Source organism: Chinchilla lanigera, unplaced genomic scaffold (assembly GCF_000276665.1).
Source record: "Chinchilla lanigera isolate Chin_1 unplaced genomic scaffold, ChiLan1.0 scaffold00048, whole genome shotgun sequence".
Lineage (NCBI taxonomy): Eukaryota > Metazoa > Chordata > Mammalia > Rodentia > Chinchillidae > Chinchilla > Chinchilla lanigera.
The window spans coordinates 8,888,308-8,915,619 of NW_004955449.1; the positions used below are offsets into that span (position 1 = coordinate 8,888,308).

The following is a 27,312-nucleotide window of genomic DNA, read 5'->3' on the forward strand; positions in this document are numbered from 1 at the left end:
CTTTTATTCTAAGACGTGTAAGTGATGGTTGGAAGATATTTGGAAAAAGATTTGAGAATCAGATATTAAAAGAAATCACTGAATGCATAGATTGAGAGCACTGCTGGAGTAATTAAGGTTAGGAAAATCTCTTCTATCTTCCCCTCACTCCCCCCTTCATTCTTTTATGGTTTTCTTTTTTTAGATTGAGTCATATATATATAGTGAGATGCATTAATGTTATAACTGAAGTATTGACTGAGGAAATGAGGTTGGAAGAAGATACAATAATGGAGCAGGTTTGGGGCAGAAACTGGCAGACATAGAACCTGAGACAATGGTGGCAGCTTAGGCCTGGGTAAGTGATTTCACCTGCTCTGATATAGTTCTCCTGGAGCTCTTCTTGAGGCCACAAAAGCTAGATATTTGCACTTAGATGTTCTACATGAGCCTCAAAACTGGTGCCACTTAATGATTCATTCATCTTCATGAAAAGCATGAAGCATCACTGTTTGTCTTAAGTCAAAAACTTTGCGTTTATCTTTATTTCCTGGGGTTTTTTCTCTCCTATACAACCTCCAAATTATATTGTTTACTTTTCGCTGCTCGTCATGGTGATAGAATTTGAATTTTCTTTCTTTTAATATGAAAATCTACTTAATTTGAAAGCAATTTTTTCTTGTTCATTGATGTATTTGCAGAATTTCCCCAACTCTTATGAGGGTTTGAAGATGAACCAATTCTTGCCTCAATGAAAGAAATGCAGTTTTTAGTTGCTATACAATTTAACTATGGATTTAATAAGCTCTGAAAGTCTATTTGGAAAAGACAAGTTTGAAAATAAGAAGCTGTATGCCTTACAGTATTAATAGGAGGCAGGAGGGGTACTTCAGTTCACAAAGTTTTTCCTGATAGTTGAAAAGCAAGTAAGTTTGTGGAATCCTGAGTAGCAGAAAGACTCAGTTTCCTGGAAGATGTGTAGACTGGTAATATTTCATCAAAAGGTGGCTTCATGATACAAATTAGTAGACAGGATGCTAGGAAACAGTAATACAAGATACACTGAAATATAAGAGAGGTAAAAGGATAGAACAGACAAATTAATTAAAAACTTAGAAGTAAATTGCTTGCATAGAAGACTAATATTAGATACTATTTCACTTTTGGTGATAAGAAACAAAGCAATAAGTCTTGAAAATAATAGTTTGCATTTTCTACCACTTCGATGGGATAGGACATCAAAATCTAAATAAAAGCATTGTAGAATATAAAGAAATGAGATATTCCCTGCAAACTACGTAATGCCAATGCTGAATCCAGGGATAATAAGTTCCCTGTGTTTCTGAGTTGCTTCTTCTAGCCAATCAGCAGCTTCTTAGGAAAGCTGATCCCCACCTTGAATTGTGACATCTGTTTCAAGCTCAAAGAAGAAAAACCTGATCCAAGTGAGACATTAAGCAAAAGACAAAAGATGGGCAAGACACTGAGGAAATATTCAAGGTTTCTAGCAAATGCACCACATAACTTATCCTAACTACTGCAGCTGGAAAACTTGGTAAAGAATAACAGGTTAGGGATATACACTGCATTAGAACTAGAAAGGGAGAAGGATTCTAAAGAAACTTAGAGGTGCAAGAGATGTGCAGAGATTTCTGCAGATTCCTTGAACTGGAGCATTGATTACAAAGTGTGGGTATTTGAGACATTTAGCTTTAATCACCTTTTACCAAATCATTTACCAATTTATTATGAGGATTGTTTTTATCTATATCTTCTCTATGCTCCAAATCCCTGTATAATGGCAGCAAGGAACTTTATTTATTGCTATGTCCCAAACACCAGGAAGACTTTCTGGCAAACAGGAAATGCTTAATAGTATTTGTTGAATTAATGAAACCATGTAACCTATGCAAATATATGACTACAGAGTGAACTTTTCACCTCCACTTTCACCCCAGCGCTCTACACAGACTGGAGCTTTGATATGATGAGTAGGAGGGCCCCAGTAATATTGAAGCTGAATCATTGACAATCTATTATTTTTCACATGCATATAGACTGAAATTAATATCTACAACATAAACACTACAATATTTTTCAAACACACAGAACTTTACCCATCACCACTCCCATCAACTTATGCACAGCACTGTGACAAAAGCAAACTTCCATCTTTCTTTGTCTTCTTGGCCTCTACTGGTAGGTGAAGTTCCTTAGTAAGGCAGCCCCTCACTCTGAAATAGGAACATGTAAGAATTTCACTGTGGTTAATCTGATTTTTAAAATCTTCTAACTTCTTTTTCTCCACCTGTAAACCTACAAGCTGTGAGGAATTTTTAAAATAAAACTATCTTTTCATGTTTAAAAAATTAAAGAAAAATGCATATCTCATAAAATAAAGCTTTGCAAAACATTATACCCTCTAGGTTTAAGCGACCGTCTCATATGGTTTCCTATTTTCATTGCTTAAGCATTAAATAATACAAAGCAAGGGGTAAAAATATAGGCCAAGCTCTAAATATAATACCAGTGAATATTTTCAGAAAGTGAAATAGCATATTAAATTAAAATTTCAGTTCTTCTCCATATGAACTTAATCACACATTGATTTGGATATAGGCAGTTGCACGCACACCCTAAATCTTAGAAGATAGAATGAGATATTGCCTAAGGGAATTGTCTGAAGGGCCTTCTTATAATTAGCAATAGGTGCTAAGGACTCATGGAAAAAACAACAATGTATTTCTCCCTTATAGCTTAGATGATCTGACAGTCTACAGTGTCACACTAACAAAGTGTGTAGAGGAAAAAAATGGCCTGTTGCTTAGTCACAAAGCCCTAGAGTAGAGAGTGTGTGTGCATTTGGGTAACAGAGCATCCAGCCGTCATTCCTGAAAGAAGCGACCAGTGCCCGCCCTTATCTGCTCCACACCTGTCTCTCCCTTATTAAGCACCATTGTAAATAATGGGCATTTGCAAACACTTAAGAATACTTAGTTCTCCACTGAATTCCCCATTCTTACTTCTAACAATATATGGCTCTATGAAAAGCAGTAATAGTGATTTAGGCACAAGTTTCCATAGTGTGGTACACTGTGGCTGAGATGAAGTAAATTGGCCCACCTTCAAAAATAGAGTAGAATCTTGTTCTAACATCTGCTATTCAATGGCAAGATTGTCCATGTTCCTGGCTTTCTAAATGGGAGGGGTAAATAACACATTACACATAGGTTGTGACACAGTGCTATCCTATCCATAAGACATAATTATTTTGGTACCAGGAATCGAACTCAGGGCCTCATGTTTGCCAGGCAAGCGCTGTGCTGCTGAGCTACATCCCTGGCCCCCTAATACATAATATTATTTTCCTACTGTAAAATTACCAGGAAATTGTTTTAAATATTTTTGAAAGGAAATAAAAAATATAATACTTGTTCTTAAATAACTCGTAGTGTTGACAAGAGAGTTTTCTAGAAAATGGTTACATGTAGACTGAAAAATGCTACCATTTCATGTTTGGAGAATGCAGCAGAGGGTATCAAATTCATTTATGAGATGAGAAAGACAGAATATCAGTTCATTACCTTGAGCATTCTAGAATGAATAATAGTTGTCCAGGTGATGGAGAGAAATGGTGATGCAAATGGCAAGAAAAGAAAGTAACTTCAAACAGCAGGAGCAGCATTTTCAAAGGCATAGTAGTTCAAGATACCTTTGCAAAATGACAATTACAAAGCTGTACAGCACCAGCACAGAAGGTAATTTACACTGGAAACTACATGGAAATTGAATGTGTTTTACTGTATTTTAATTTTATGATAAAGGTTAAATATGTTTTAATATTACTGAATTCAAGCACATCTAATAAATAATGCTTTGACAGTTATTATATCTTGAATATTTGAGTCCTTGATGTATAATAAAGTTATCTAGTGAGTAGATTTTAAACTGACAATTATCCTGAATTTTAGACCAATTTTATCATCATGTAATTTTTGCTTTGCTGTGTCAGGTTTTCCAAGTGAAAAATATCTCAATTTTTAAAGATCTTATAAAGAAAAAAGATGTAATAGATGTGAAAATATTTCATTGCCTTTCATCAGAAGAGGTTCATTTACTTCTTTTTATAATTCATGACACCTTATATATTAGGCACTGTGAAAAAATGAGTTTGTCTCATTTACCATTGGGAGATTCAAATCTAAAGTGGAAGACAGAACTGTAAAGGTACAGGCAGCGTAATGTAAGTTACTTTCTATTTATTTAACATATACTCAGGCACAGCAGTAGGTAATTTTGCTATCAAGGTAATGAAGACAGAAGCATAGAAGTTGAGTATCAGCTTGTATGAAAAGGACTCAAATCTCCTTTATCTGTAACTTTAGCTCAACTCTATTCTGAATATTTTGGATCTATGCAGGACACGTCTACAAGGTACAGGCATATACCACTAAGAATTTGAAGGCTTTGTATTTGTAATCAGTGGCTACTTCACCTAAATATTCTCAAGTCCACTTACTGAAAATCTGAAAGTTATCTATAGAAGGACAGTTGAAAAGCCATGTAAAGATGGGAGGTTGGCATTGTAACAAATGATATCTCCCTGTGATATCTTTTACTTTCTTCTATTTTCCTACTTAAAGTGACAAATTCTGCCCATATAAAATGAGTTTCTTTGGTAACAAAGAAGAAAGGTCTTTACTAGTTTTTTTCCCCTCTTTTTTGCTATTAGGTATATTGACACAAAAGTTATTGCTTTGGTTGTTTTGTTTGAACCAATTTTTACTAAAATATTTTATTTATATTTTACTAAAATATGACCTAGATTACATTTCCCTTATGCCACCCTTCCCCCAAAAAACAGGTCTCTTGAAAAAGAACACTACCTGGAAACTCTTTGGGGTATCTGGATACTCAAAAGTAGACATCAGAATGAATGAATATGCTAATTAACATTATTCCTAGTGGAGGAAGTAGTTAGTATACCATGCTTGGCACTGGAAGAATTACTGAACATTTAGTTAAATGGTAGGGAACAGGGTCAATATATGACTAGCAAAGAAGTTAAAAGTCCCTACGAAATAGATATCTCTCACAATAGAAAGCATGCAATAGAACAGTAAAATGTCATTAAATGTTTGAGTGGCAGTGGCCTAGTTTGCAGAAGTTATTTCCTTTATGCTCCTGCATCACATGGTGAATATATACGTCTTCCTCTGTGATAGTCCTGTGTGTCCCAATAACAAGTGAAATACTGATAGGTGTATTTTTGCTTCCCTTCATATATCATTGCATCTTCAACTATGAAAAATGTGTGTAATACCATTTGTGGGAGTAAAGTTTAAATGAACACATATAAAGCACCTAGAACAATGCCTGTCACATATTACAACAATTTTGCTATTACTGTTACTATGATGAATGTCTGTGGTATTCTCCGAAGCTCATCATTCAGTCCTCCAATCCCTACCCCAAATCCTGGCCCCAAACAATTTCCAATTGCCTAAGTGCCATTGGAAACAGACCAAAGAGTCTTCAGATTCTTGTGCATTCAATTTTAAAGAATTCAGTCTAAATGTTAGAGGTTAAATTGTGTCCCCTTCCTCTGAAAAGATATGTAGAAGCCCTAACCCCTAGGAACTCAGAGCACACTTTCCCATTGGAATGGGTCTTTACAGAGGTTCTCATGTTACAGTGAGGTCATAAGCAGAGACCCTAGTCCAAACTAATTGGTGTTCTCATAAAAAAGCAGAAATTTGGTCATATAGACCAAAAGGAAAAATTTGGACATGCACAGAGGGAGAACTGTGTAAAGAGAAGCAAAGAAATCACCGTGTAAAGATGGGAACAGGGACTAGCGTTAAACATCTGGGACTATCAGAAACTGCGAGAAACAAGGATGGATCCTTCCCTACAAGCCTCAGGGAAAACATGTCCCTGCTGACACTGGAGCTTGCCTATTTGTTCCCTAGAGCTGTGAGACTATTGCTTTCTCTAAGCCTAAGCCACCCAGTACAGTATTTACGGCAGGCTTAACACAATAGGTATAAGATAGAAAGGTTTAAGGTGAAAATGTGTGGATCTAGTTTACTATGCTTCAAAACACGAGGTCCAGAAGAAAGTCTTCTGAGGCTGGAAAGGACGTTTGAGATGAAAAAGAAAGCCCAACACAAGTGATAGGAGCGCTGGGCGTCATTTCCACACCCAGGATTAGCCACAAGGGTGGAGAGAGGAGAAGTCACAATCTTCTAGCAGAGCAGAGACTGTGTCTCCCTAGCCTGGAGCTTATAGGATGCTTTCAATCCATGCTGTGGTAACAGTAGAACAGAGATGGCTGCCTGGGGCAGGGAGGGGCCTTCGGTGAACAGCGTGACCTTGGAAAGGTACTACTTGCTTTTCTCCCTTCTTTGCCAAGGCCAGAAACAAACGTTACCTGAGAAGAGGAGCTGACAAAACCTAAGGTAAAAAAGAGGTCATAAAGAGGGAATGCTGCCACGCAGAACTGAATGGACAGTACTCCTTGGTCCAAATGAGAGCGCAGGTGAATTAGACATGGAGGACTGTCATAGCCATTGTCACATAGAATTCTTTTTTTTTCTTTTTGAGACAGTGTCTCATTGTGTAGTGCAGGCTAGCCTTGAGTTCACTAGGTAGCCCTGCCTAGTTTCGCAATGATCCTCCTGCCTCAACGTCCTGACTTCTGTGACTATGGGCATGAACCACAGCAGCCAGCCCCACAAGATTGTAGTCCTCAGTGGGTACTCAGAAAGAAAAAGGAAAGGACGGAGACCATATCCTGCTTGGTCTATGTATGCAAGTTTCCTGAGGCTAGGTCAGTCTCCATGAGAAAGAAAGATGGTAGAGAAAAATCATGCATTGGTTTAGGGTAAATTTGAAATAACTAGGAAAAGCCTCAAATGGTTCAGTTTACCTAGACTTTGTTTTCCTTTGCTACCACATAAAGTTGGGGCTGTAATTAAAAACTAAGTAAATAACATTTCTCATGCACATGGTTGAAAATATGGTGTCGCTATATTTGTCTCTCTTTGTTATAAGCAAGCTCTCTAATGACAGGCACTACATGTTTCTATCTTTGTCTTCAAAGCTAATATAGGACTTGACACAGTTTTTGTCCGTTCAGATAGTTGTTCAATCAATATAGATATATTTAACATATTCAATTAATTAATTAATGGTAAATTCTGATAAAATTGTAATTGTTTACTGTAAAGTAAATATGAAAAGTCAAATGCCACATAACACTTTCGTAAATTGAAAAAATCTCTTTACATGTAAAAAGCTGTTTTTATTTTGGTTGTATATTTTGTGCTTCAGTATTCTTTTTAACAATGTTTATTAAATTATTTTAAACACATTAGAATATGCAATAGCTGATTTAGATTGTTTTCTGTGAGAGAATTTCAGTGGTTCCGGACACATACACACACGTGCATGCGTATGACGCCTCCATATAACCAATGATCTAAATTAGTGAGGATTTATTGAAGTATAGTATATTATTCTACACTAAAATCTCAATGCTTTGTAAAGATTTTCACCAGAAAGCAACATAAAAGGGCTATGCCTGAATATGCATTACGTGGTTCTCTAAGGAGTCAGATTACTTTGAAAATAACTCATCCTACAGCGAGAAATTATTTCCAGAAAACCAGAGCAGGCCCTAGGAAAACATCGTACAAAACTCTAGCCATGAGGTTTAAGGTAATATAACTATTTAATTTTCGTACAGGAATTTATAGGTTTTTAAAAGTGTTTTTGTTATTTATAGATAAGGCAACTTTCCAATTTTTAAAATTTATGGAAGAATGTTAGCGAGGTGAAAATAAGCTGGTATACGAAAGAGGCTTCACTACTGATTGTAGTGATTGTCTGCACTTTCCGCATCTTGCGGAACTGTACCCTCCATCTCTTCGCTGCTGTCATCTTGGGCACCTTCAGGATGAACAGTATTGCTACACTGCTTTACCTCCTCTCTACAATAGAGGGTAATGGGAATGTTTTGTCTTCTGTTCAATTCTGCGTGTCTGCCAGTAGATGGCAGTACCACGTTGAGGGCTACCACCCTTCCCCTTTTTTTTTTTTTTCCAAAGCTGTTTTCGGATATATGTTGGGTACCATAGAGTGAATCTCAGAACAGGAAGCGGAGGCATAAGCACAGCAGATTCTGGAAAGGTCTCTTTGTTTTCTTGTCCACAGAGAAAGCAAGAAAAAAATTGTAACTAATTTGCAAATCTTTGTGGCCAACATCTGAAGAACTGCTGGGGAAGGCACATTATATTCTAACCATCTTGGATGCTGGGCTTTGTTATGCTATGATTCCTAAGGCTCTGTATCAGGTAAGCTGACAAAACATTTAATTATCTGCACCATAGAATCTAGCCGCCAAGTCATTTTCTCATTTTCAAATCATCTTCATTATGCTATTTTTAACGTAATGTTTAGGTGTAAATTACAAGAACGGTAGGCACCATTTGATGTGTAAAGTGCTTACTATTCCTTTATCTCTCACAGAAAATAGAGCCTCTATCTAGAAATGGTGACTTATAGCACAGAATAGGCATTAGTGGTCTTGTGTTTTTGAGACATGCAAATGCTTACGATTCATTGTATTCAGAGAAAATATGTATTGTTACATTTAAAGCTAACCTAATGAATTTCATAGCTATACATCACCTACTTACATGTCTGGTGTGTCCAGTATTTTTAAAACATAAATGATAATGTAATGGGAGCTATCTTTCTTGTGATTTAGTCTTTTATTTAATAGTACTGGAGGGGCCATGCATGCAGGGAATGGTAACAATGTAGTGGATGTTTGAAATATGTTTTCATTTTTCTCCAAAATCTGTTTTTTAGAAGTTCATCAATAATAATCATTAAAAAGAGATTTAATTTTCTAATATTCAAATAAATCCTATATGTTCCATAACATACATTTTAATGTACTCACTTATATTAAACATTAACTTTTTAATTCATTGATTTAAAAGATATATCTTCTTAATTAGGGGTCCCATAAGCTTGATAAATTTCTGTTTATTTTTCTGTGTATATTTAATGATTAGTTATTATTGCTATCATAATTACCAGACTAAGCCACTTCAGCAAAATAATAATAATTTTTTTAATCTATGGTGTACATTCTTCTGCAGTTGTCTTTAAAATATTCTATAGTATAACCATAAATATTTCATTTGGTTAGTAGTCACACACTAGGATTAGAAAATTATTGACAGAAAATATGTCAGCATTAATTGAAAGACGGGTCTTTAAAGTTGTGAAGATTTTTATAGACACAACAGGTAGTGCAGTGGTGTTTGTGAGGACAAAGACGAAGGCATAAAGGATTGTAGGAATTTGCATGCAAAGATTTCATAGCGTTCACACCAAATAGTGTGTGCCTATCTGAAGTAAAGACCTATGATTTCCACCCAGGTTTTTGGTCACTACTAGCAGAAAGGGTTTCATGATTAGAACTTGAGGTGTTCAAATTGTAATTTCTAATGATATGGTTAAAAAAATTGGTATCTCACTTAATAATTTACATGGCTTAGCAACAATACTCCTCCTAAAAGCATTGCAAAATAGTGGTTGCCTCAGTAGAAAGCCCTGGTCTTGTGTATTTCAGAAGAACTCCTACCATTGCATATAAAGAATACTGTTTCTTTGGAGAGGGTTCTCAGCAATAAATGTTAATTAGCTCAAGTACATTGTACAGTGCACACCGTGCCTCCCTACAGGTGACTGAATGTGAGTAACTTTGTTCTGGGTAAACATCAGAGCTGGTTGATTGAACTGGTTTATAGTTATGAATGAATGCTTAAATTTTAGCCCTGAATGACACTTTTTTTAGTACAGCAGAAACAATTTTTTGTTGTTCATCTATATACACGGTCTATATACAAAAAAACAAATGCACACAAAACTCCACCTCCCAAAACGTGCCCTTTGAAAATGTGTTTTGATTTAACTGATATATGAAATATACTTGACTATTTTTGTTCTTTACAAAATCTAATGGTGATTTCATTTGTAAGACCAAGAGTAATACTGTAATTTGTTCCTATGATGGAGATAAATAGATTGAGCTCTGAGCTGGAAGTCTTGGGATCTGGTTTGAGTTGTGCTTGGTTGCCTCAGAAAGGATACCAAATATCACTCAAGGTCATGTTCCTTGCCTGTAAAAGATACAAAGGACACTTTTTAAAAAAATTCTATGGTTCTAATTCATCTTGATTTTCCCCAGTTGTTTTTACAGTGGAAATATAATGTGATACACTTTTGGCTCTCACTAAGTTGTATAATTAATGATGACTGACATATGAGGGTAGATATATTTTCAATAAGTCTTCTTTATTTGAGAGTAATTTAAATATTCTTTCAGTGGTGGATAGCAACTGAGAACAATATGGAGACATGGTTAAGGGCAAGAGCTTGACATGGTTAATCCTAGCTCCACTATTTCTTTTTGGGGTTTTTTTTTTGTTGTTGTTTTTCTTCTGGTACCAGGAATTGAACTCACGACCTGGCGCTTGCCAGGTGGGTGCTGTGCCACTGAGCTAAATCCCCAGCCCCTGCTAGCTCCACTACTTCTTAAAGTATTTAAACTGTTTGTGTCTATTATATCCTTCGTAAAATAACAGTGAATAATAATGCCCATTTAAAAGGTTGTTGAAATAAAATAGTGCCTCCTCGGTGCTTAGTATAGATCCTGGGACATGATTATGGGCACCTGTGCTATCTGTTCCCCAAACCTCCACCAAAAGAGGCAGGTATTAAAGTTATTGTTAGTGCTGCTGTTAAACTTACTGCTACCACAACAGGAAGAATAGAATGAAATCTTCAGGAAATTCTGTAGATGAGTGGTGAGCAATCCTCCTTCTGGAAGAGCAACATTGTGAAACAAACAGTGATGACAAATTGTCACCTACAATAATACCGGTTAGTGGTGATGTCTTGGGCATCGCCTGTAGAGTTCAGAGAACTCTCACCGTGCCTTCTAGGAGATGTTTCTCTGCCCTGTGATGCTGTTCTGAGCTCCACTCCTCGGCCTCTTATCTTTTCAACAAGACAGAAGCAGAGAGCTTTACTTCACTTCGCCTTGACAGGATATACTGATTAGACAAATGCAGAGGTGCTCTAGGATTCATCAAAAATCACATTCAAATGCCAAATAATGTCTACTGTGATCACCAGATAGCAGAACCTCCATCCCGGAAATGTCTTGATTCTGTGCCTCTCTCACATGCTTGCCACTGCTTAAATCTATTAATCTGGACAGTAAAAGGTGAAAAAGAAATCGTGCCTGGTAAAATTGTTGACATGCTGCAAGATCCCTGCTTCTCTCCAAAGGTTTTCTCTAAGTGTAACTTTGTGCTCCTGACAGCTGTGTGCTACTGGGATCTTTGGGAGCTAGAGCTAGGATGACCTTTCGGCACCCCCAGGCCTCCTAATCCTTCCCTTCAACCACCCTGGGCCTCTTTAAACTGACTCAAGTAACTGCGCTGTCAGCTTCATCTTCACAGCAACAGAGATGGCTTAATGGACTCATGATTAGACAATCTGAGATGGCTGAGCTGGGAAAGCTTAAAGACAGGAGGGTAAGGTTTCTCAATTAGACAAATGCTGTGCTTGGAATTTGTTCCCAGTCATCTCTCTTGGCTCTAGGTCACTCCCAGTTTGTTAGTCCTCCTGTCTAAGGTTAAAGGTAACAGAGAGCATTTATATACATCTACACACAGAGAGGTTTTTTCTACTAAAGAGTAAAAATGTGACTAGATGGTGAAATTTCTCCACATGAATGCCTGTGTCAATTACTTTTTTCTTATTATTGCTCATGTATGGAAACATTGCGAACTCACTGAAGGTTGAGAATTAGTGTCTTGTGGGCCATCTAAGAATGTATTATTCATTTCCATCTGAATACTGATGGTTATTTCACCAGTTTTCCAAACCAATGATCAATTAGCCAGTTATTCTTGAAAGTTTAAAATACTGATAGTTCATTTCTGTACTTCTAAGCTCTATTTTTACTCCACTTATTTCTACATTACCTTTACTGCCTTTTCAGTTCTACCCCACAAACAATTTTTATAGAAAAAAATAGGCAAATGACATTTGAATTACTGCTTCTTGAGCTAGATTGTTCTTTGAGGTAGGCATAAAATTTGGGAATAATTGGTGTTACTTTACTGGCAAGCTCACACATTTATCTTTGATTTGGAGGGTACTTTTGTATTGTGATTTTATGTAACAACATTTTTCACTCTGAGGTGAGGCTCACACATTCTTTAGTTACACTTTAATAAGATGTAACAGGTTAGAGCCACTAATTTTAGTTCAGAATAGTGCTAGTTTTAATTTATTTAGTAATACAGTGATAAATAAAATCTTTCTGTCTTGCTAAGCAAAGATAAACTTTGTTTTATAAACTGTTGGACTCCAGTTCTTTAAATATCTGAAGTCTGATCATGTGTATAGGCATATATTTTTTAAAATTAATATGAACATCTCCTTTCCTGGATACCACAAGTTTCAATGTGCCTAATTTTGACTGATTGATTGATTGATTGACTGACTGACTGATTGTTTATAGCTCCATCCCTTTCTTCTCTGGATTTGAAGAGATAAATTATCTTATGGGGGAAATAATTGAAGAAGTGTGTTGCTCAATACATACAAATAAAAGAGTAGCTACAGAGGAACTTGTGAGCAAGTTGACAATATTAAAATACAATGTGTATAAACGCATGCTAGGATATGTTGTGCAAGGCAATTTTCGGAGACTGTTTAAGTTCCCTTAAGGTTAAGAGAACACTTTAAGAGTCTGGAGTTATTTTTGTAATAACTGAATTCAACTTTCATCCTTTTGGAGACCGCATGTAGGGAGCCCTTCATGTGATTAAGCTCTGTGCCAGAGCAAAGTAAGAGAAATGATGGTCCCTGAATTATTAAAGTGTGGTTTAATATTGTTTTATTCAATGGGTGAATGAAAAGATGGGAAGTCACTCTTTAAATAACTTTGGCCACTGTCTGCCTTTTGGGAATTTTAATCTCCTGGCGGAATATACTTTGTTCTTATTTGGGTCGTACAGAACATTTTGTCCCTTTTCTTTCCCAGGAGTGTGAATTAGAAAAATTCAGTAAATCACAACATTATTGCTGAGAAGTGACATTGTGCTTCTGGAGGAGAACACCAACATGTTCTTTAATTAGCATCATGGATCCTTTTTCCCTTCCTTCCCTATTAACGCTTCCCTTACTGTTGTTATGTTGTTCCTGCTGTGCTGGTTCATGACATACAATACACTCACTTCTGCTCTGTTCCAACTATGGAGATTTATCTTTAAATGCTTAAAATTTAGAGAAAACATATGTCCTTTAGCTATGCACTTGAAAAATATTATTGATCAGGTACTTACCTGTCCTATAGGCCTACAGAATGCAAATATTTTAAAATTGTATATTATCTTTAAGCATAGCCACTAGTGATTATGGAAATGATTACAGTGAAAGTAAACCCTCCCTTACTTTCTCTTTTCTTTGCTTTTCTTTATTTTTTTTAAGAATTCAGTATTGAATGTAGGGTCTCACATATGCTAGGCAAGCACCCTATCACTGAGCTATACCCCCATCAGAGTGAATTGTTTATTCAGATAAGTTTTCAACAGTTGTGTTAGGTTCTGATATTAGTCTTTATGTACTTAATATACTTATACCAAAAAATTCATGGACACTATTAAATTAGCATTGGAAAAGGACAAAAAACAGTTCACAATCATACTGTATTTTTTCCTCATTGACATAAACCCTGGGAAGTATTGGATAAGAATACAAATCAAATACATGTACTTGCAATGAAAACTTCTTGTCCAGTAAATGAAAAGTCAGAGAGGAAAATGAGAAAGGATAAAAGTAGATTTGTGAAATAACATGAATTAAAATGACAGGAGAAAAAAAAGAACAAAACACCTGAAGGGAGAAAGACATGAGCATACTGAGAGAAGCAGGGAGAGGTAAGCCCGTGAGCCCACAGAGAGTGGCCTGCAGCTGTGACTCCACGCTGCAGTCACTCGGGAAGCTGGAAAAAGAGCAACGCTTGGCTCCACCCTTGACTGACTTAATTAGATTCTCCGGGGCTGAGCCTGGGTGTCTGTGTTTGTTTAAAAGCTCTGCAAGTAGAGCTCAAATACACAGCCAGGTTTGAGAACTGAATGACTGGAGGAAGGCAGAAAAAAATATGAGATGCTAACAAAAGCCTGTCTGGAGAAGTGAAAAAGATAACTATCAAATGACTTTCCAAATAATTTCAAAATCCTAATGAGTGGGCATGTGTTAAATAAAGACATGACAAATACTTAAGAAAACAAAAAGAAATATACTTGTATCTATTTCTATGAGTGAAGTAATAGAATTGAGCAAGTTAAGATCTATCCTGTGTTTATTCATATAGAATATTAAAATATTTTATATTTCAAATACTTTATTACCATTAATTCTATTTAAAAGTTTGCATAGGTACTGGTTATGGTATGTTTTGCAAAGTGAGCTTACAAACGCTTGTGCATATTTAAAAGTAAGAACCAGTAGACATGAATTTATACAGATGTTTGCTCTCCTCTTCATTCTGTACTTTATAAATTGCTGTCTTGAGAAATAACTTTGAAATATTCCAAGAAAGGTGAACCATCAAAGATACTCTTTGAAAACTAGATCATCTTCACAGAAACAAAACACTTTAATTTTCAATATTTTGAAACTGCAATTTGTGGAAGCTATTGAATAAAAGCAGTTTCTGTAAACCAACAAATTTTTTAAAACCAAAACGCATTTTAAATTATATTGTAAGAGAGTGAATTAGACTAGTAGCTGAGTAGAATTAATAATTAATTACATCTTTTAAAAGGAATCCCATTTGTAAAGTGAGTCAGCTTTTTCAGCTCTTCGAGGAAGCAGTTTACTGAGTTAACTTGTTATTTTTTAGGTTAGTTTCCTATCGTTCTCTCCACAGTTGGGAAGAAGACCACAATAGCCATTAATAAAACAATTTTCTGTGCCCCTCGGCGCACTTTATATCCTCATCTTTCCTCTGGAGGACCATCCTTTAATATTACCGCTTAGCATGATTTTCTACACCATCTCCAACATTCTTTCAACCTGGGCGGTAAAATTATCATCCTATAAACATGTTAAATCTCTAGGAAGATCCATAGGGTGAAGCAGTTGGCTGGTTCTTCTATTGTAAACAGAAGAAATGTAATACCATGTTCCAGGCCAGGCTCATCAGCAGCATCTCCAACACAGTGCTTGGGTTCTCACACTATTGGATCACTTTGCACCTCCCATTATAAACTACACAGAATATTTAGACAGTCCACCATCAATACATGAATAATGAACCTTTCAGATGTTAATAGGAATAAAAGCCTGAAGATTATCCACCTTAAATAACTCAGTCAGAGAGTGATTAACTTATTGTTGGTATAAACATTTATTTCTACCAAAATGGTGACAACTACAAAAAATAAGCTGATTCGGTTGGGGAGATCATTTCAATTTCTAATTCAAAATAATAATAAATAAAAATAAAGGATAATGCTTGGGGGTCCATAAAAAGCTACAGAACATATCTAAATCACAATGCATGTCATTACACAAAGTAACACACAACTGTTAAGACACACCACCAGAGCAATAGTGAGCTACCACTTAAGCATTTGTAAGATATGCTTTTTTACTTTGTACCTGAAAGTTATCCTGAGTCACTGTGAGATCCATTAGCTTTAAGTATCCCATTAAATGTACCACAGTGGTGCCAGGTTTCAGAAAATACTCTATGAAATCAATCTTATCAAAAATAATAGACACTTTTTTTGACAATTCACATTCCTCAAGATATTTAAACTTGAGAAGATTTGTGGATAACAACATATCTTCTACCCATTCTCTTAATTTCATTCTAAATAAAAATTTTGAAGGCTAAATATTTAAGATTTGATTTGGGAATGCTCTGTACTTTCCAATCAATTTTTCTACAAACCTAAAATAAGTCTAAAAATGAGTCTATTAAATTTTTAGATGAAGCCAGACTTGAAAAGTGAATGACTTCAGTGTTCACTTTTGCACAAAAATTTTATTTAAATCCTGAATCACCCGTGCCCTAGAGAAGACACTTGGTGCATGGTAAGATTCCTACTTTCCCTGACATCTTCTCCTGTCATTTCTTCTTCACTTCTCCTCAGATTTCTGCCCTCTCTAGCTAGTTTCTTACTTACTAGATCCTCTATCCTTGAAGGGAAAGACAGACAGAGCATGCAAACTTTTTAATAAACCCTTGGTAGCAATTTGGTGACTGCAATACCTGTCTAACATGAAATTATGCAGCACATGTAATTTTCTCTTACCTGTGGTATTCTGCTTCTCCTTTGGCTTAAGCATTGGGCAGCACCCCTCCTGCCTTCACACACAGCAGCCTTCTCCTTTCTCCTCTGCAGTGAGTGGCATCATCCACACCTAAATGAGGACAGCGCATGCAGTCCCTTGCTCTATTTCAGTGCCGATGATATGCTGAGTGACTGAAGGAAAAACACTGACTCTCTGGGTCCTGAATTCAGGTCCTAGCAAAGACATTTTTCTCACCCTTCATTTATTTCAAAAGGCCTTATTTGAAGGGGATTTGACCAAGTGACTAGTCATACTTCACTAAAAATCAGATTTAAGATTTTGCACATTTTTGGAAAACTGCAATTTATATAGAATCTCTCAAATGAGACTTTTGACATTACAATTTCATGAGGAAAACCTTGAATATACAGTTGAATATCCATATTCAGATAAGATTCAAAGGGTAGTACATTTCAGCAACCACCTTCAGCCAGGACATTCACACTCATCAAAAAGCAGTTTAAATTTAAACTAGAAAGGACATATACAAGCACCCAGTTCTCTAAAGTCTTTTAAAAAATGAAGCTATCCTCTGATAAGGCTAGGACTTAGGCCAGAGTAACAATGTTAGTGCAGGACTCAGTGGCCCTTGTCCAAATACATGATATTGTGGTACACTGAGACTCTTCTTTCAGAAAGGAGTTTGGAGTAAATCCTGTACAGAGGACCAAAATCTGGACACTGACCTAGAGCTTGAAAGGCAGAAAAGGTACCACAGTCCATCGGTCAGTTTCCCGTTTCTCCCTTCTTCTTGCACAGAAGGACACTAAACTGCTGAGATCTTGAGGGTCAAAGGAGCGCAGCAAGTGAGAGCAGACAAAAGTCTAGAATACAGGTTGCTTGGATTGCAATTTTGCTCTCCCTACCCCGTCTTTTTGTTAAATCTTCTTTCTATATAGAATGAGACAAAGGCCTGTTTGTCTGTTGGATTCCCCTGTGTTCTGTCGTTCCTTCCCAAGGTGGTCCTACCATGAGGCATTATAAACATCTATTCATGGGACACGGTTAGTAGAGAGGCATCCTCTTGTGCTTGGTTTTGACTGATGAAAAATAACATGAAAAATGGAATTCAGAACCTTCTAAATCATCCTGTGCTCCCGTGGCGTTTGCCACTTGCACCGATCTAATCTAGAGGCAGTGATTAAAACCTCCGTGCTCCAGGCTAGATGAATCCTAATCGTCAGTTTTTAAGACTCAAAGGAGTGCAGATAATAAATATGTGGCCTCATCAACAGCACTGTACTGAAGGAATGTGAACTGTGCCTCAGTATCCCAGCTCTGAGTTTCCCTTAGGTTGCCAAGTGAAAAAGGCAATCGAATCTCAGCACTCAGTTGTGAAAACAGTGCGCTGTCATTTTGGTTACAGTCAGTAAACAGTCTGTGTTTGCCTGCAAAGAAACAGCCTGAAGCACGCAGTAGCAGCAAGCAGCAGGGAGACTGTGGATGAGGGCACCTCCCTGGGGGCTGCTATGGCTGAGGCGGACGTAGGAATATGGATCGAGGATTGGCCATTGGCCTGAGAGTGCTGCTTGCTATCTGCCATGTTGACAATTTATTTCAAAATAGAAATGCTCCTGAAATTATTATGTTCAGATTTAAATATGCCTTTTGTTCTCCTAAATCCACACACACAGAATGTTTGCTTGTGGGAGAAGGAGCTTTTTCATTGCAGTTCCTCTTCATCCAAAATCCTGTCACCTAAGGACAAAAGCAACTATCTAATTAAATATGATAGAAAGCTATTGATCCAGAGAGAGCCCTACCTTTTTAGAACATCTCAGAATAGGGAACTGCCGCGCATTTGTTCATGGGTGTGATCACCTAGAAAAGCTGATATCCAAGAAAGGTATACACAAGACTAGCACTGCCCACTGGAAATATGATGGCATCCTTATCTAATTTTTATAAAGTTTTCTAGATACTAACACTAAAAATAGCAAAAAAGGACAGAAAGTACAATTAATTTTATCAGTGATGTATTTTATTAAAAGTAATATGCCCAAAATACTCCTTCAAAACTGGCACCTACCCACATTTCAAGTGCTCTGTTTCTGCAAGTGGATATCACATTGGCCAGAACATTTGTAGTCTTTGTCTTAGGTAATTGTACCCAACAAGTAGATCAAGGAATTTAATAGTAAATGTAGAACTGATACAAACAAAAGGCAGAATATTACAATTATTGTACGAATTTTGGAGGCAATATGTGTGTACTTTGGAATTGAGAGGAAGACCAAATCATTCCTGCCTTGAAATTGATATGTGATGAGCCTTGGCATACAGATGGGATTTTAACCTACAGTGATTGCTGGTGGATGAAATTTCAAGCAGAGGGGTGTGTGTGTGTGTGTGGCACTGGGGACTGAACTGAGGGGCACTCCACCACTGAGTTGCATCCCCCACACTTTTTGAATTTTATTTTATGTGAGACAGAATTACACCAAAGTTGCACAAATTGTCCTTGAACTTGCAATTCTCCTGCCTCTATGTTTTGAATAGCTGGGATTGCAGGCGTGCAGCCTTGCGCCTAGCTCAGATGGAACAATTTTGAATGCCAGATACCAGACGCTAGGGGCTTTCGGGGAATGGTAACTAGATCAGCCTGACGACAGAAGAGCATATATGCAAAGTATGTAAGATGAAACTGGAGAAGTAGGCTGGTGAAATATTTTTAGAGAATCTTTGGTTACTTTTATCAAAGAAAGAAGCCCTGGGATTTAGTAGCAACTTTTACTACCTATGTTACCTTGGCCAAGTTACTTAACTTTGAACTTTACAGTTTTTCTATCTGCAAAATGAAGATGGTAATGACATCTATTTCTTATGGTTGTTGATACTAAATGAATTAATTAGTACTTGGGATATACAGGAAGTGCTTAAGCAATATTCTAAGTACTATTATTATTTTTTAAGATATTTTAGAGTAGGTAGTATATTAAATGAAGAACTCCATTCTGTTTGCTCTATTTTGAAGAGAGTATAATAAACTTGCCAGAACTATACAACTATCTTTTAGGTAAAAGTATTTTAATGTATGTATTTTGATCTAGAATATATGGGACAACATGATAGAACATCTGTAGTACTTATAGGATATTTAACTTTGTTCTTGATACATTGAGTTCTTTTGTGTTTTGTATCCTACTGGCTACAAAACACAAAGCTGAATTACTTTATTTATTTGACCAATTCCTTACATCAAGATATTTCAGTTTTTTCTAGGTGCGCTATAATAAACCATATTCCCATTAATAGAGCATATGACTTTCCAAATGGCTGATTATCCAAATAGCAAATCTTAATAAAAATTATTAAAATTTTTGAGAAACTAAAATTAAATAATTTGGTGATTAAAAAGCATTTGTAGGGCTGGTGATTTAGCTCAGTGGCACAGCGCCTACCTGGCAAGCGCGAGGTCATGAGTTGGGTTCCCGGTACCGGAAAAAAACAAAAAACAAAAAAAAGCACTTGCTGAGCACCTACTATGTGTCTTATATAATTCTAGGAACATGGGATTCATTGGTGAACAAAATATGGGGTTTGATCAAAACCTGTGATGAATACTTAAATTTTTTTTAAAAAATTACTACAAAGATAGAGATAACGCTATTAATCTCCCTCAAAATATTCCCCCTCACTTTAAACACACTTATCCCATTATTCCTGCCACTTTTGAAACAGTTCTAAAAGTCCTCTTTCATATTTTTGTCCATTATTATGGCTGCCTCTATGTCCTGGGCTGAAGAAAATGCTTATCTTTCCTGGTCATTTTGACTTTAGAAAAGAGCCCAAAGTTGCAGTGCTAGATCCAGTCAGTGAGGTAGATGAAGACACACTGTAACATTTTTACTTCACAGAAAATACCATAAAAGTTTGATTAATGAGATGTGATTAAAAATATGATGAATGTTTAAATTAAAAAATTCATTAGCATAGAAGACACATTGCCATTAATGATCCTAAAGTGCTTGTAATATTCCCCCTTGCTTTGAACACACTCATCCCATTGTTCTTGGAAATGTGCCCTTTACTGTAATACCTTTTTAAAATTTAAATGTTAGACTTGTATTTCAATCAAGTATTCCAGCGCCTGTGAGGTTTATGTACCACCCAGGCCAAACAGAAAATGAATAACCACTATAAGTAGGTCAGGTGTTGCGCAGTAAGGTAGTAAATGTTTTGGAAACAACAAAGCAAGGTAAAGGATTAGAGGGAAAATATGAGCGGGTCTTTGTCAGAAGGTAAATTCTGATCAGTGCAGGGAGGAAATGAGTGAGTTGGTCATTCAGCTCACTAGGAAAAGTTTTCCAGGGCCAGGAAGCAGTCTGTGCTTCCAGGCACAAAGCACAGCCAGAAGCCAGTTTGGCTAGACAATCGATGGGGCAGAGGAGGGTAAAAGGAGGTAAGGCCAACTAGACAGCTGGAAGTCAGGTAGTAAGGACTAGCAGGCAGCTGTAGGGATTTTTGGACTTTCTTCTATGTAGCTACTGAAGGTGTCTGAGCAGAAGAATGCCCTGATTTGATTTCTAATCTCTCAAGCTCACTGTGACTGGTGGGATGAAAATAGGCTCTAGGGAAGTCAGGGTGGAAGCAGGGAGACAGAAAGTCACTGCAGGCTCTGAAAGGCTGCCATCAATCATTCTGAAGTTCAGAGGAATGATGCTCCCGGACACTAAATGAATGAATAAATGAGACGGGGGAAGCTATGATTGTCATCTTTTAAAAATCATTAAAATGAGGGCAACCTGACTAATGTATAGGTTTCTAACTTCAAAAATACCCAAAATTTTGGATTGTTTAAGCTTAGTCATTGTGGGAATGTAGTTCCAGAGTCACCAACATGGGCATCACGTGTCCCTTGTTAGAAACGCAAAGCAGGCCCCGCCCAAACCTACTGCAATAAACAGCTTGGGGGCGGGGCACAGAAAGACGCTGTATTTCAATACAAAATTCTCTGGATGACCCTCATATTTTTTTCTGGTACTGGGGATGAAACCCAGGGACCTTCTACTGGTGAGCTATGCCCCCAGCCCTTTTGTTTTTTCTAATTTTGAGACAGGGCCTCTCTAAATTCCCCAGGCTGACTTTGAACTTGCAATCCTTCTGTCCCAGCCTCCTGAGCAGCTGGTTTAAATCTTAAGAACCCCAACTGTAGCCAAAATTAGAGAAAGTAGATGGCCTGAAAGATTCTTTCCAATTTGAGAATATTGTGTTTCCAAGTTCAAATTTTAAAATTTATTTTCATTGTAAAGTTAAGATAGTTCTTGAGAGGCTGAGGAAGGAGGATCGCTGTGAGTTCACGGGCAGCCTGGGCTGCAAAGTGAGTTCAGGGCCAGTTTGAACTGCACAGTGGAACCCTGGCTCAATAAGACAAAAAATGGTAGTTCTTGAGAAGAGAAAAATGAGTTATTTATAAAAAGTACAGAATCATGGTTCAGATTGAAGAAAGCTTTTCGGTTAGGAACTTAGAAGGATTTTGTTTGTGTCATATTCCATAACTCTGAAAAAAGTGATATAAACTGACACATTATTCATTAAAAGCTTGTGCAATAGTATGTCCAAGACCAGGAAAATGGGGAACGTGTATATGATATATGTGTTAAAGATTATGGGTTAATGAAATTACTCTTTGAGAATGTACATTTAGTTCTAAGCCTCCTGGCCTCATCATTTCTAGAGTAAAGATAGAAATAGGTCTTATACAACACAAGGAAATCTCAGATTTATCGTTAACATGGACCACCATGGAGGTGGTCAGATTTGTTCCAAGGAGGGTCCCTGGCACATACTAGGGAGTGGATACAGGGTTTTTTCCTACACAATGTTACACAATTTCACTCCTTGCTAATTGGTGATGTCACAACTTAAAGTTATGTTCTTGATGGCGACCTCAGGTCTTAACACCAGACATGCAAGTGATAAATAAGACTGTTAGCTTGTTACAGAGGTTGAGGAAGGTGGTCCCTTCTCATAGAAACATTTCCAGGGACCTGAAGTTCACCAAGAACTTTCAGATTTTCAAGGATCAGCTTTGAATCTGCTCCTGTACTTGACAAAGTGCTGAGGAAGCAGAGTTTTACAATGCGATGCCTGACAGATGTGGTTTTGGCCTTGAAAGTTCTGACACAGGTGTATTATCTTGTCAGAATAAAGGAAGATAAAGTGAATTAAAAGAAAATAAAATGGATGGCAAAAAATAATTAAAGGATAGTCAGGCATTGGGGCTGACAGTGGTAATCCCAGCATTCTGAAAGACTGAGGTAGAATAATCAAAAATTCAAACCCAAACTGGGCAATTTAGCAACTTAGTGAGATATAGCTCCATGCAAAGGCCCTGGGTTCAATCCCCCATATCACTAATAACAGTAATAATAATAATAAAAATGATAATAACAATGATAATAATAATATAAACTAAAGATGCAAAGTGATACCAAAATCAGTGGAGATATACCAATATGAAAATCTGAAAAAAACACTGAGAATTAGAATATCTTAAAGTGTAAATAGGTAAGATAAATGATAATAACTCAAAAGGTAATATAAACAATTCATTTTACCTCTATAAAATTTAATTGGTGATATTAGTGATATCATTAAGAACATTAATAATAAAAATAGTAATGGGTTAAGAGAAATAAATTTAAAGCAACTTTACATAAAATTCTGCAGCTGGTCTCATTCACTGTTCACAGTAAAGTTTTCATCACACTTTCTGAGCTACCACTTCCTCACTGTGAAATAAAGAATTTCCCCTGCATTTAAAAGTTGTGAAGTTCTAATAAGTACATTGCAAAGGCTAGCTAACCATTGAGGGGGGGTCTCTAAGTTTAAGAAACTTATTAGGTCATCTAAAAACAAAGTTTCTGAATTAATCTCACCACCTTCTAAATGAAATATACTGCATTTAACAAATTTTAGCCAATAGTAGAAGACATAGTTGATTAAACTTTGCATAAGTCTTTACAAAATTAAATTTGAGATACACACTGAGTATGTTATTTATTGTTCCTTAGGCCATCTGCTAGATAGATATTCTTCTCACCAGTTTAGATTTTGGAATAAGTCTGTTTTTGTACACACATTAGGAACTGTTTTTGTTTTGTATTTTCCTAAAATAGAAATAAATGTTCATAATCCAGTATGCTTCCATTTTTCTTGGTACCCAATACACAAGAGCTATATTCCAGCCTTAATTATGCAAACTACTCATATGTCATTCTTCTTAATCTCTATTCTTTCCTCTTGACTTCCTTTCTTGTTTGTTTGGTTTTTTGGGGGGAGATACCGGGGATCGAACTCAGGACCTTGCGCTTGCAGGGCAGGCGCTTGTGCCGCTGAGCTATATCCCGAGTTTGACTTCCTTTCTCAAATCATAGTCCATGTACCATGTGCACCAAATTCATTAGTACACTCTCTGGACCCTGTCCCAGACTTCCCTTAGAAATCTTCTTCAGCAAGGAACCAAAGTAATTCTCATGCCGAAGCTTAAAATGGCGTTAAAGGATCTAATTTTATATTACAGTTACTCTCTAAGGCATGACCTACTTTGAAGATGAGATGGACACCTCATTAAGATATAATGCACCTTGGAGCGTGAGGACTCGATTCGGTGAGGCCATATGCAGAATTCAAGGTTCTTGCCAGGGAGAAGGGGAGACTTACAAAGCCTCTCCTGCTTGACACTCAAGCCATAAGGTAGATAATCTGCAGTCTGTAAGTCAATGATGTCCTTAAGAATGCAGAGAAGGAGACCTTGAGCAAATAAGAACTTGTAGGGCTGCTTTCTCAGTCGCCACTCACTCTCCTGTTCCTTCTTAGCATCTTGTTTTTTTTCTTTGCCATCCAGACCTCACTACCTCATCTCCCTCAGTGTCCCTGGAGAGAATCTTTCAGGAAATACAGCTAACTTGATATTTTGGTGATTTAATGTCATTCTCATTAATGCCAAGCTGGATGACAAAGTATTTGAAATCTAGTAATTTCCGTGCTGTGATGCTAAAGGAAGTAGTGTTAATAAATGTGTGGCTATGAAGCAGAAAGTACTAACACTCACCGAGTCACTATACTCTTAACAATCCAATAATTGATCTCTAGTGCATGGCTCTGTCTGATATTAAGTTTCCTTTATGATAACAAAATACTGGAGAGAATCGTGTGGAAAAGGGGGAAGGCGTATTTTGGATCATAGTTTCAGAGTGTCAGTCCATCTTCATTTAGCTTTGTTATTTTGGGCCTGTAGCAGAACTGAGTCCATCATGACAAGAGCACACAGTGAAGGGTCATTAACTTCGTGGCAGCAAGGAAGCCTACAGAGGGGAAGAGGAAGAAGCAGGGCCTAAATCTTCCCTTCAAGGAGACATCCCCAGTGACCTAACTTGCTTCCTAGGTGCAGCTTAGTGGGTTCTACTACTCAGGTTCTACTGCTTTCCAGTGTCACTATGGGCCAATGACCAAGCCTTCAACAGATGAGTCCTTGGGGCCTTTCCAGATCCAATCTATAACAGATCAGCACGATTACTTGTATCATTGTCCTTTCACAGAAATAATCATTATAGTACTCTTATTAGTAGTAAAACTATTATAGCTTCCGGTTTTGTGGAAAACCTACTTTATATTAGCTAGTATATATAAATTCAGAAATATGTGTCTAGGTATAAATGTATGTACATGTATGTAATTTTGAAATATTTAATTTTCAAAACACATATTTTGCTGGATATATCCCATCGACATACAAGAAAGTAAAAACTGGATTGGTTAAGTGACATGTTAACGTCATGCAGCTGGTGAGTGGCAGAACCATGTGTGTGCTGCCAGAAACTGAGAGGTAGGAGAGGCCCAGAGGACAGCACAGAAAAGCACTTTCACTTTTTGCTACTGCTGCAGCACTAAGTCACCAAGAGACACTGACAGGTTTTAATAATACTCTTGTCTCTGAGAACAGAAGGGAGAATAGATTGGTGGCTTTGGAGAGAGTTCATTTGGAGACAGACTAACAGACTAGGGATAAAAGTTAATATTTTTTGTCAGAGCAAATGATAAAAGGAGATGGGTTGATGAGAACACATGATCAGTTTGGTTTTTGAGCATTATACTTGTGAACTGAAATAAATATTGCTTTAAATTTCAATTGCTGACTTTAGAATCACATACACTGTCCTTTGAAATAATCCTTATTTGTTTAGTTGACTAAGTCTCTGCTAATGGATAGAGCTGAGAAGGGAATGACACCAGATTGCTGTATTTAGGCTAATATTGTGCTTTGGTTTAGCATGCTTGTCTAATAGTTACTTTTAGGAGCCATTGAATAAGATGTATTTGTCTTATCTTACTAAGACAGTTAAACTGGGCTTTAGGTGGACAGGATACAAAGCTAGGAAAGGAACTAGCATAGTGAGCTACAGCTCCAAAGTGGGCCATGTGCTTGACTAGTCTCTAGCTCTCCGTGCTTTGAGGTACTTGAAGGAAAGAAGACAAGGTGAAGAAATAAAGAGGCGGAGGAGACAAGAAGGTAGGAGGTGAAGAACAGCAATGTGCTTCAGAGTGTCAGCTTGTCTTTAGAACACGTAAATGAACTAAAGAAGGAGGAGGGTCCCCTGCTGACCCCAGAATCCTGGCGACACGCTTCCTAGAACATCCCATGTGCTTACAAGGGTCACGTGTCCTGCTTTCTTCATTGAAGTAAACAAAGTTCCAAAAACAGGGTCTACAGCTCTGTAAATGCCAAAGATGTGGGACTAACTTAATGGTGATCTTTTTTATACAGGTCATGGAGCAAGAAAGCTGAAGCCAAGCCACATCACAGTTATTCTGCAATGAGATATGTGCCCAGGATTCATGGAAGAGTGGCTTACTGGAAAAAAAACCACAGAACCTCTTCTAGGGATATTATAAGAATAAATGAGCTAATTTCCAGAAGGGGCCTGGAGCATTTCTGGAAAAAGGTGCTGTGACTATCAAAGGTACCTGAACTGCTGCATGGGTATAAATACGTACTTGTGGAAGGTAAACTAAAATCTCTATTTGCTAACAAGGACAGCTGCATCAGTACAGAAAGGAAGCAAAAGAGTGATTTTTCTCCCCCACCCCCTTATCAGTTTGTTCTCCCAAGAGGCAAACAAACAGAGAGAGACATGGCAGAGATGACCTCGGAGGATGGCATAATGCCAAAAGCTACTGATGGAAGAAAGACAATTAACACAGCTTTCTAGTTATTTTTCTTCTAAGAGGGACATTCATTCTGTGTATTTAATACATTACCTAGGATTGTATTTGCCTTGAATTTTATCGTGTTTATTAGGTAATTGAATCTATAGTTCACCTGTTCTTACTGGATAAAAGACATCTAAATATGTCATTAGTATTTGGCTGTGAACTGGCCTCAGAACTGGCTGTCAAGTTTTGGACCTGACCAAATTATGCATTTATTTGGTATATCAGCTGCAACTAAGTAAAAAAAACACTGTCCAAAAGTATCTTAGTCAGGAGGGATGTTTATTAAACATAACAAGCAGTGCAGAGGTTGTTTGGGTCTAAGAACTGAGCGATCCATCAAGGGCCCAGGGGGAAATATGTCTCTGTGATCTGCCACAGCCAGTGTGTCAGCTCCGTCCACTGACTGGCATTCGTTCTGGTTGTGAGCTTGCTTACAGAAGCGCGGTGGATCATACTCCAATGCAAAAGGGTTGAGAGGCCAGAGAATGCTCTCTTCCCCTCACTTTCTGTCTAAGGAGTGAGGAGACCTTTTATAAACATCCGCGGGGCAGGCTTCACTTCACCTTTCTTTGGCCAGAGTTGGGTCACCTATCTATTCCTTAAACACTAATTGCAAGAGACTTGGAGGAGCTGTGCAGGGTGGGATGCATG

At 37.2% G+C, this 27,312-nt stretch overlaps 1 protein-coding gene across 3 annotated transcripts in view; it reads left to right on the plus strand.

Moving 5' to 3' along the window:
* The first annotated feature begins 8,146 nt into the window (after window positions 1-8,146).
* The window catches only part of Scn3a (sodium channel, voltage gated, type III alpha subunit), a 112,851-nt gene continuing 93,685 nt past the window's right edge, over window positions 8,147-27,312 (plus strand). For all 3 annotated transcript variants that reach the window (XM_005393301.2, XM_013518814.1, XM_005393300.2), the window contains exons 1-2: window positions 8,147-8,336; window positions 26,213-26,408. The gene's annotated coding sequence lies outside the window, so the exon portion shown is untranslated. The remainder of the gene's footprint in view (window positions 8,337-26,212; window positions 26,409-27,312) is intronic.